Source organism: Nicotiana tabacum, chromosome 1, assembly GCF_000715075.1.
Source record: "Nicotiana tabacum cultivar K326 chromosome 1, ASM71507v2, whole genome shotgun sequence".
NCBI classification, from domain to species: domain Eukaryota; kingdom Viridiplantae; phylum Streptophyta; class Magnoliopsida; order Solanales; family Solanaceae; genus Nicotiana; species Nicotiana tabacum.
This window is the reverse complement of record NC_134080.1, coordinates 105,845,642-105,858,022: the sequence shown is the minus strand read 5'-3', so window position 1 is coordinate 105,858,022 and position 12,381 is coordinate 105,845,642. Positions and strand designations below refer to the sequence as shown.

At 37.2% G+C, this 12,381-nt stretch overlaps 1 pseudogene; it reads left to right on the top strand.

Moving 5' to 3' along the window:
- LOC107795456 (protein ENHANCED DISEASE RESISTANCE 2-like) overlaps window positions 1-11,717 on the top strand; it is a 34,378-nt pseudogene extending 22,661 nt beyond the window's left edge.
- Window positions 11,718-12,381: the final 664 nt, after the last annotated feature.

Below are 12,381 nucleotides of genomic sequence, written 5' to 3'. Positions count from 1 at the left end.
TTGATCTGGTGGAAGACCCCGAAGTTCATCGGGAAAAACATCGGGAAACTCATTAACCACTGGGATGGACTGAATGGTTAGTGACTCCATTTCCACTTCTTGAATCCGAACTAAGTAATAAATACAACCTTTTCTAATCATCTTCTTTGCCTTGAGATAGAAAATGAATCTTCCTCTCGGCGATGCCGTATTACCTTTCCACTCCAAAATAGGCTCTCTTGGAAATTGAAATCAGACTATCTTTGATCTACAATCAACATTGGCATGACAAGAAGCCAACCAATCCATACCCATTATAACATCAAATTCTACCATATCTAACTCAATTAGGTCTGCTACGGTAGATCGACCATGAACTACTATTATACAACCCCTATATACTTGTTTATTTAAAACCTTCTAGCAACCAACGGAGTAACGTATGATAAGGTGGAATCTGGATCAATCAGTGCATATACATCATATGAGGAGACTGATAATATACATGTAACAACATCAGGCGATGACTCCTGATCCTGTCGTCCTGCCAACGCATAAATATGGTTCTGAGGACTGCTCGGGCTAGATGTTCTACCTCTGCCTCTACCACGACTCATTGGGGCTTGTGGACCTTGCTCGGGGGGCGTACTGATGATGACGAACCAGCTGCAGATCCCACTGGCTGAGCTATGCTTGCATCACCTCTCGTCGGACAATCCCTCATAACGTGGCCCAGATAACCACAAGTATAACAAACACGTAATCCCATACAGCACTCCCCGGTATGTTGCTTACCACATTGAGCACATCGTGGCAAGGGCAGCCTCATCTGATTTGACTCACCCCTATACTGAGAACTTGAGGCCCTAAAATTCTGCCCAGACCCTGAATATGTAGAACGATCAAATCTCTTACCGCTAAACTGAGAGGGGTGCGCTAGCTGATGGATGGGCTGGATACCTCGGGTACTACTGCCTTTGACCACCTCGAAACTCACCAGAAAGACTTGAAGACCTCGCTCTTTTATTTTGGGCCCTATCATGCTCACGATTGGCCCTTTGTTTCTGTTTACGCTCCTCTACACCCTGAGCGTATGCTTGAATACGAGAAATATCCATATCTGGCTGAAGTGAGACCGACATACAATCGTTAAGCAAGTGAGGGTCTAATCCCATCATGAATCGGTGAACCCGATCCTCCATCTTAGACACAATAGTGGGAGCATACCTAGCCAATGAATCAAACTGAAGACTGTACTCCCGAACACTCATGTTACCCTGCCGAAGGGTCAAGAACCTATCAACTCTGGCCCGTCTAAGCTCTGGTGGCAGATAATGATGAAAAAAGGCCTCTGTAAACTCCTGCCATTCCGCTGGAGGGGCATCCTCACCTATGGACAATTCCCAATGCCCGTACCATTAACTGCAACATCTCGGAGTCTATAGAAAGCTAGCTCAACTGGCTCAGTCGCAGTGGTCTTCATTACCCGTAACGTCCTCTGCACTCTATCAATAAATACCTGAGGGTCCTTATTCGGATCTGCCCCAGTGAATACCGGATGGTCTAAATTAATGAAGTCACGAACCCTCGCACTGACGGGCCTATCTGCATGACCAATACCTATTTCCTGACGCCGAGCTTGCGCGGCTACTAATCGGGTTAATAGCTGAATAGCATCTCTCATCTCCTAACCCGATGCATCCGGATGTGGTGCTGAATGTACAGGGGTGGGCGCTGGAGTTGGTGCCCCTTGGAGCTCTTCGGGAAAGGGCGGGGTATGTGAAGTCTGAGATGGAACCTCACCATGAGACTCTCCCCGAGCCTTGGTTACTCGTGGCGCTCGACTAGTAGTCTCACCAGCCACGGACTTTCCCTTCTGGGCGGCCGTACTCTTTGGAGGCATCGCTGAAATATAACATATCGTTAGGAACATGAATTTTTGTATCGCACGATCTGAGATAAAAAGAGAGGATATCATCCTATATGTCATGTAGCCTCCTGTCTATAAGTGTGGTGCACAACACACCCATAAGCAAGACTCTACTAGACACGGTCGGTAGACAACCCTAGGACAGAACTGCTTTGATACCACTTTTGTCACCACCCAAACCGATGGGCCGCGACGGGTGCCCGAGTCCTACCTGTCAAACACCTCTAAGCATGCGTTTAAGATGCAAACCTGAATAACATCTGCTGAATTACGAAGATAACATACGTGAATGAAACCTGCCAACAAGGCATATATACGTATACATGCAGAATATAGTGGGCGAGCCGGCAATGTTGCTATAGACAACTATACATCCAAAACTGAAAGCCGACAATGCCATATACAACCCAACTAGACATACTGTCTATAGACCTCTAATAGAAATATCACTGTACAAAGACGGAACTGAGCCACGTCATACCCATATATATATACACGTATCATACCAAAATCAAAAGCAGTTCCGGATCAAGTGGAGCACGCCAACTCTCGCTGGTCAGGGATCCTAAGAAGGGGATCAGCTTGCCTACCTGCACCTACGAGCTAAGTTTTTCGAACACGACAATTTAGGCGCCGTACCCGTGTCGATACAATACTGATACGAGTAAGAGTGTGAGATCTGTGTCGGATCCGATCAGACAAGATCGGATGCGTTAACCAAATAAAGAAGGAAAAGGTTTTATATCGGAAAAAAATAAAGACATGGAAAAGGTTTTGTTGGAGAAGAAACTAAGGCAAAAAAAGAAGAGGCAAGTGCGTATAGACGAAGAAGAAAGAGACAAATTAGGATATGCTTTTTTAAAAGTGATATGCTTTTTCTTGAAAAGTGATACTCTTTCTGGAAGAGTGATATGCTTTCTAGCTGTCATGACCGTGTGCAATTCTTTTTGTCTTGGGCCCATCACTATCTAACTTTTTATATTTGATTTACTCTTATTTATTTGTCTCGGGCCCATCACTATCTAACTTTTTATATTTGATTTACTTTTATTTATACATTTCAATTGACCATAAAAGGACAAGTTTTTCTTTATCCGAAAAAATTATACGTGGAGCTTGCTTTGAAATCTTTAAGCTTTTGATTCTTTTGATTATGTAAAATAAAAGAACAGTTGCAAAAACACGAATGAAGAAGAAATTCACATTTAACAAGTTATAGCTTATAGGTAAGTACTCCACATAATTTAGAGATATATTTAATTTTATTATTGAATTATTTTTAGCCGGATCCCCGCACCCTTGTCGGTTCTAGGATTCGTATCCCCGAATCTTAAAATTTTTATTTTAAAGGATCCGACCTCTAGATCTGCACCCGTGCCGGACACCCGGACCGTCAGCTTGACTACCTGTACCTGCGGGCATGAAACGCAGGCCCTGTGAAATAGAGCGTCAGTACGAAAAATGTATTGAGTATGTAAGACATGAAAATTAGTACGTAAAAGGCATAGGTGAAACATGGAATAAAGAAACACATCCTTAAATTTGAATAACTATGTAAATTCTGAAACATTTATAATGTCATGCACGTGCATATAAATGTCGTGTCATGCATAAGTATGGGTGTACATAATATCATCAAGCCACTGAGGGCATCCCATCGTATCGTCTTGGCCACTGTGGGCAACATCATCAACATATACCAGCTGATCAGGTGGTGGTGCGTATATAACGCCGTAAGCTTTTCCCATATCCCATATACATATATACGTGTATATAACGTCATCTGGTCATGGGTCAATGCACATGTATAAAGGGGTGAAATGCATGAAAAATACATAAAAATCTCAATATTCCTTCCGGATAAACTTTTTCAACTGCGTATTATTCTGAGACCCATGAACAGAAGATAATAAAAATTCTCATGGGGAATCAAGAATATAGACATCCCTAATATCTCTATGAATAGAGTAATTTATGGAAACTGTGTGTTTGCTCGTTTTCTTCAGTATATTTTGGATCATGCCAAAAGAAGAAAGTGATGGCCTTAACATACCTGGAATAAGAAAACTCCTATAATATTCTTGACAAAGATTACACCGTACTCTTCTAGAACCACAAAATTTCACGTTGCTACTATTCCAACAAATCCTCGTTGAAAAATTTGCTTCTGCTTCTAACGTTTTTGAATTAGATCATATATATCAAAGAGAATATTTAGCTTGTGATTCCTTGAAGCTCTTAGACATCAACCATGAAAAATTTGAACGAAAATCATTCTCTGAAATGGATAACATTTCTTATACTTTGAAGACTAAGGAATGGAATATCCTTCTTTGGATTTTTGGATGTTTTTGGGTCTTATTTTTGTCCAAATGCATGGATAAGACTCTTTAATTGCTAGCCACGTAGGTTAATAAAAAGACTTAGTCACTTCTCACATTTGTGGCTTCTTGCCACGTTTTGGGTGATAATTTATAATTTTTATCCACTTATCAGTTAACTGGGTAATATTCTGTTACCTGATAATTAATCAGTTACCAGCATAATTTAAAAGTTGTCTCAAATTACTTAAAATACTATTCATTTTTAATATACTTTATATATATATATATCATATTATCATGACTATATGGTACCTTGTATGGTATTAGTCCATAATTATCGGGTAGTATCGCTCGATCCGTACTTTATCCCAAATTGGTCATTTTCAACGAAACTTGTTTTCTATTCATGTACTCTTTATCTTTCATGACACTTATTTATCGCTTGTTATAAATAGCGTAAATACGTTAACCTCAAGATAATCTCATCCCCGAGTCTATGTCAATTAACTAAAAACGAAACTTTTAACGTACAAAAATGCGAGATGTAACATTACCAATCTCTTCAACTAATGATATTTTATGTAAAACAGGTAACATGCTAAATGTAGACATCTTGGAGAGATTCTTCTGTTTTCTACTACTCCCTCTGTCCCAATTTATGTATCATACTTTCTTTTTTAATTTGTCCTAAAATGAATTTTATGATTCCTTATTTAGAAACAATTTAACTTGAAAGTTCCTACTTTAATTTAATGAGATGATTTATAACCACACAAATATCTATGACTTGTTTTAGATCACAAATTTCAAAAGCCATTCTTTCTTATACTTCATGTCGAGTCAAATACCGCCGCATAAATTGGGACGGAGGGCGTATAAATATGTTACATTGTTCATTTAATTAATAATCCCATCTGCTCCACTCGCCTTCAGTCTTCCTCAGTACTGTGACTTCATCATGATGTGTGTTTGGAATTTTGACCATTTTTATGCAGGGATCCTGGATTGTGCGTCAGAGTGTTGGAAGTACCCCTTGTTTACTGGGGAAAGCAGTTGATTGCAACTATATCCGCGGGCCTACATATTTGGAAGTAAAGACCCAAGCCCCTCTCTTCTTTAATAACGCTACAGACACACGATGTGACATAGTGCCTGGCATATTATGGTGTTGAACTTGATTTATGTGTTGCTTATGTTCTGTAGGTTGATATTGATATTGGTTCTTCTACAGTGGCAAATGGCGTTCTGGGGCTTGTGATTGGTGTAATTACGTCACTAGTAGTTGATATGGCTTTTCTTGTACAGGTGAGTGAGTAGCTCTTTGATCACGTCCAAGTCGCACCTAATTAAGGAATATGAAATGGTCGTTACAATAATAAACTAAACGTGAGTCGGGGTCGAATCCACAAGGAGTTTAAGAAGGGTGTTAAGGTAAATATTCAAGGAAGAAACTCGAAATAGCTAGATTTAGCTTCCAAACAAAAGTGGGTAACAATTTCTTCTAAATTAAACTATTAAGAAATTTAACGAACTAATGAGCAAGTAATGATTGAAATAATTTTGATATTTTTATCAAATAGAGAAAGGTCTAGGGTTGTAATCGTAACCTTGGTGTAAACCTTATGGGTAGAGTAAATCTATGCTTGCTTGGTAGATCGGGTTTGTTATGGCTCTCAATGCACTAGTAACCACTCATTACCTCTCGGTTAAAGAGTGATTATGCGTAAATTGGCTCCCTCACGTCCAAATGGTAACAATCAAAGCAATTGATTATGAGTCCCAAGTTGGATTATCCCTATCTTTAGTTCAAATCCTTTAATCAAATTAATCGAAACTTCAACTAGTTCAATTTCTTGTTAGCCAAGTTTTCCTAGATTAAATTCCTCCTTCTCAAGTAAGAACAAAGTCAAATAGACATGAATCAATGTTTGCAACCATTAATTCTAGCTATAAAGCATAAACAAGGTTAAATAACATTAACCCAATCAATAACAAGCATTAATATTAAACACCCATAAGTTTTACACACTATGGTTGGATGACAACCCTAGATAAAATCTAGCTACTCATAGTAATTGGCATAGAAATATGAGAAGAAGAAATTAAAGACATATAATAAAATGGAAATGTAATTGATCATCTCTAATTGTAGCTCAAAGTTTCCCCAAATAGCTAAATATAACTACCAGTTGCTGCTACAATACAAAAAGATGCCCTAAAAAGTGTTTTACGTCTATTTATAATGCTCTAAATTTCCTGACAAAAATACCCTTCGGAGGGTTCTGCGACCGGACTTTATCATCTGCGGTCTGCACTTTGGTAGGTTATCGTTGCGAGTGCTTTCAGTTGGAGGAATTCTGCGGTCGCAGAAGTTGCGGACCGCACTTTGAGGAGGCTTCAGACTTTGTTCAATTGTGTCTTCTCTGATCTTTTAGGCTTGTCAATGCGAACCTGAAGTGTGACCGCACTATTTGGTTTGCGGACCGCAATTCTGCCAAAAATCCCTGAAACTCCAGATCTTTGTCTGCGGTCGCATGTCATTTTCTGCAGGCCATATTTGCTTTTGCGGCTGCAGATGGAATTCCGTGGACCGCACTGCTCTTGCATTCTTCCTCTCAACTGATCTTAGCTAAAACATTTTCTCTTTGAGTTAGATTTCTCCATTGAGCTCACATTCTCCAGCACACCTGCGATTCACCCATTTTCATTAGATTCAGAGACAAAAATCATTACTTTCAGATTAAAAACTAAAGCAAGAAGGTACTAATAAGTGATTAAAATCCACATTTATCACTCTTCACCCATGAAATTCATTAAATTGATGACAATTGATTGGAGCTACATTATCCGCCATCTCTGGTCTAGAGTAAATGAGAGAATGGTTTCATCTAGGACTTGCAAGTGAAACCAAGAAGCTTACATGCCTTATTAGCTTACTAATAAATATTTTAGTTAAACAAAAAATACGATTGGGAAGGACTAAAATTGTGAGATTGGTAGAGATTCTCATATGAATCTGACTTTGAGCTGTGCTTTAGTACAGATTTGTAATTTAGATATCTTGGAAGGATATACCAAAAGTTTAGAAGAAAAAAATACTTCTAGTGATTAGTAAAAATAATCAACATAATAACAAACTACCAAGTGTAATCCCACAAGTGGGGTATGGGGAGGGTAGTGTATATGCGGACCTTAACCCTACCTTATGCAGGTAGAGAGGCTGTTTCCGATAGATCCTCGGTTCAGACAAGCATAAGCACAACAATTAAGAACGAGAAATGCAGTAATAAAGAAGGAAAAGAGAGCAGTAACAACAACATGCTAAGAATAAAACCGATGCAGAAGCAACATCATGTAACTACAAATCTAAGAAACAGAAATAAAAAAAAAGAATAGTAATACAGCTACTAGAATGGACGTGAAAGACGCTCGACAACTAACCTTCTACTCCCTCCGTTCCAATTTAGATGATGTAGTTTGACTTGGCACAAAGTTTAAGGAAGAAAAAAAGACTTTTGAAACATGTGGTCCTAAAGGCTTAAGGAGCAAAAGCTTTGTGGAACCATGATATTTTTGTGGCTATAAAAGCTTCTCATTAAGAGTAAAGTGGGTAAAATGAAAAGTTTAAAGTTAAATTGTTCCCAAATATAGATAGATATGTGTCGTTCTTTTTGGAATAGACTAATAAGGAAAGTCTGTCATTTAAACTGAAACATAGGGATTACCTTTACTCTCGACCTTCTTCCCTAATCAACACAATTGTGTTTAATTCCTCACTCCCTAGAACTATGTCTCAATGCAAGATTTATCAGAAACATATAGGCTCAATTATAGTGTCGTTCACATAAATTGAGTTGGAATAAGCTAAGTTTCTCGGACTCAGGTGGGAGTATCCGATACGGGTGCGGATATAGAGGTCAGATCCTTCATGATCAAAATTTTAAGATTCGGGGATATAGATCCAAGTACATATACGGGTGCGGGGATTTGCCTAAAAATAATTCAAATATCTAAAAATAGAGTTATAAAAATGTGTAAATTATGATACATTATGTGGAAAACTTACAAAATATTCCGAGAAGGAGAAAATATTGATCAAGAAGAAAATTCGGGAAGGAGATAAAAGGAAAAAGATTGACATAGAAATTTCTATGGACAAGGTATCCCGTGTTCTTAAATTTCACCCTAACTTTTGTTTTGATGTTAGAAATTATTGTATCTGCCATGAATTTTTCCATCGATTTGGTCAAGTACCCAAAATTGGTAAACCAGATCCAGTATGGATCTCATATTCACGCCAACGTCGTGTCGAAACGGGTGCGGCACCGAAAATAAAGAGTCCGAGCAACTTAGGAATAAAAAAGGGGGGAGAGGTGGGCAGTGTGGTAGGAGCGAGGAGGAAGGGTCAAGTTTTATTAAGAAACAATACCAAGATAGTACTGCAGCAAATATAAAAGGTAGGACTTGTTTACATTAAGGGTGTTAATCGGGCCGGGCTGACCCGTTTTTAGCCAGCTTCAATCCGGGTCAGCCCGCTCTTATTAATGGATGGGTTGGGACGGGTTGTGGACGTTCACGTTTAGCTTAATGGTGGCCCTAACTTGTTGAACCCGAAATGTCTTAACGGGCTGAACACGGGCTGCAGCCCGGTTACCGTTGGAATTTTTTTTAAATTTAATTGGACTGTTCGCAACGGTCAAATTGAGAAATGACTGTTGGGGAATGGCCATAAATTGCAAAAATGGCCATTTTCGGCCGCCATTAAAAATATAGCCCTCCCACCCCTAATAATTGCAAAATTAATTTTTTAACCTTTTTAAATCTATAAATAGCCCCCTTCTTCTTCATTTTTCTCACAATTCACTCTCTTACTACTCTAATTCTCTCTTGATATTATAGTTCTTAAATTCTCAATTATTTATTATTTCAAGTTTCATCAATTATTTAGTTTAGCCATTACAAAATTATTATTATCAAATATCAATTATTCAAGTGAAGTGTGGTATCAATTATCAAGTATTCAAGTATTATCAACTATCAAGTTTCGGTCTATCAATTGAAGTTTGAATTTTGATATCAAAAATTCAAAATTAGTGCGGCATAAGGAATCCCGGTACACTCGTTCCATCTCTTTCTCTTATTTGGTGTACACTTATTTTATTATTTAGAATTATTAATTTAGTTTCTTAATTTAATTTCTTACTTTAATTTATATAATGGAGAGCGGCCAAAAAAGCGTGCACTAGAGGTGGTAGTAAGAAAACTTCAAAAAGAACAAGAGGTGGTGTTGGTTCTTCTAGTAGCTTTACACATATTTCTGAAAGTTCACCTGAAAATTTAAATGTAGATTATGAGCGAATGCAAGAAAATTATGGTGTAGATGATGATTTAGATGCTTTGTTAGATGATATTCAATCACCCGATAATCTTGAAACACCACCACCTACACCTGGTAATGCTAGTCAAACTCAAAATGTTAGGGGTGCAACAAGTAGGCCTCATCTCCCTATTAAGAAGAATCGACGATTAAGAAGTAAGTGTTGGATGTTTTTTTGAAAGACTAGAAGATCAAAAAGATTATGTAAAATATAAAATTTGTATGAACATTATAAACATGAGCAAGATAAAGGAGGTGAAACGGGTCAACTTCGTAGGCATATGGAAGAGAAACACCCTTTTGATTGGGGAATAGATGAGTTATCTGGGCAACAAAGACTTAACCCAAGTACTGGTGGGTTATTTAGGAAATACGATATTAAGAAAGATCGGGAAGAAGTAGCTAAAATGATTGTTTTAGGTTGTTTACCTTTTAGTTTTGCTTCTTCACCGTATCTTGTTATTTATATTCAAAGAATTTATAACCCTATGTTTAAAGGTATTCCTAGAAGTACTTGTAGAACTGATATCTTTAGGCTTTTTGGACAAAATCATACATATATACGTTATTTGTTTGCAAGTCTTCCTTATAAAGTTTCTCTTACTTCTGATATTGGTCGTGCTGTGAATGGAAATGATTATTTGACTGTTACATGTCATTGGATAGATGATAATTTTTGTATGCAAAAACGTATTATTTCTTTTAAATATGATGAAGATCAAAGTCATACTGGTGCATTTATAAGTAATACTATACATGAAGTTGCTATATTTTATAATCTTGCAGAAAAAGTTTTGTGTATGTCAATAACACTGCTGCTATTACAATATTAAAATTGCATCTACACCCACCAATTCCTGAAATATTTCATGTTAGATGTGCATGTCATATTTATAACTTGATTGTGAAGAGTGACCTTGAATTATTTAGAGATGAAATTACTTTAGTTAGGAGAGCTGCTGGTGTAATTCAAGGAAATAATAGAAGTGCTAGATTAAATACATTTAAGGAAAAATGTGTACACTATGGACTAAAACCAAGAGTCATGCCTGAAGAAATAGTTACTAGGTGAAATTATACTTATTTGTTCATAAGATGTTGTTATTAATATAGAATGCCTATAACTGAAGTTGCTAATTCTCATTGTACTGATCCTAATCGTTTGTTAACATCTAGAACTTGGGAAGTCATTCATGATGTTATACAATTTTTACAAAAATTTTATGTGGCTACACTTGAGTTTTCTGGAGCTTATTATCCTACTATTTCAAATGGTTTAGTTCATATTGCTGAAATTTCTCTTTTACTACATAATATGAAGCAGAAAGAAGGATATGCTACTGTTGTTAAATCTATGCTAGATAAGTTTAAAAAGTATTTCTACCCAATTCCCTATATTTACCTAATTGGTGCTATTTTAAACCCTACTATCAAAATGATAAAGTGTCGCCAATTAATTAGAGCTTTATATACTTATATGGATATTGGCCCAACTGAAACTCCTGATATTGACACTTGTATTTCTGAGCTACACACACATTTACAAACTTTATATAATTATTATGCTAACATTGTTGATGCTTCTTCGGTTGTAGATGCAAATATTCCTTCAACATCTGGAACAACTATGGATGATGATGATTGTGTTCAAGATTATCAGATTTGGTCTATACTAGGAGAGCATCAACAAACCAGTAGCAGGAATATTGATGAACTACAATTCTACTTGCAAAAGTCACCAGAGCCCCGCACAAAGGATTTTCTACCGCTGGGTTGGTGGAGGAGCAACTTAAATCAATTTCTTGTTCTTCCGGCCATGGCTCGAGACGTGCTAAATGTGTCGATTTCAACAGTCGCATTAGAGAGCGCATTTAGCCAAGCAAGGCTGCTAGGAGATACCCGTCATTCATTGGGCAACAACGCTTTGGAAATTCTAGTGTGCTTCAGAGATTGGATAAGATCAAAATGGCGAAATCAAGGGCGTGACGAGGTAGAAGAAGAGGAGGACCAAGAAATTGGAGATATAATGGTTTATGGTTTCGATTCAACCAATGCCGGAAACCAAGAACCTCACGTTGACATGGAAGAACTTACAAAAATGATGTAAAACATGTGATGTACTATTTCTTATTTTTTATAATTATTGTAAACTTTTAAGTTTTAATTTGCAAGTTCAAAAATAAAAAAATCAAAAAAGAACCTGCAAATTAATTTGAAGTATTAAAAATATAAATGAAAGCCTTCGGAGTTTGTTCCTGACATTGCCTATTGGTCTTATACTCTTATTAAATAATTTTTTGTAGCCACTTACTTTCTAATTTCAATTTTATAATTTTAAAATACAAATTTCAAATTTAAAACTTTAAACTTCAAAGTTTAATTTTAACCCTTAAAAGTTTGCAAATACTTAACTATCAATAACATTGAATAAGAAAAATAAAATTTAAATTAAAAAAAAAAGAAAAAAACTGGAGCCTGTCCCGCCCGAGCCCGTTTGAGCCCTAACCCGTATGGGCCCACAAAAACACGAAAAAACACAGCCCACTAAGAGCCCGCTATCCCCAGCCTGCTAACAGCCCGCCCGCTAACCGAACGGGCTGGGGTTTTTCCCGTTCAGCCCGTCCCAGCCCGCCCGATAAACACCCATAGTTTACATACATATTCAGGGTTTCTAACAAGTCTAGCATATCATTAAAATTCAAAAGTAAATTCCCTTTCATCCAATAGTACAAATTCTCCATATATCTATATTTAACAACAACAAGCATCAC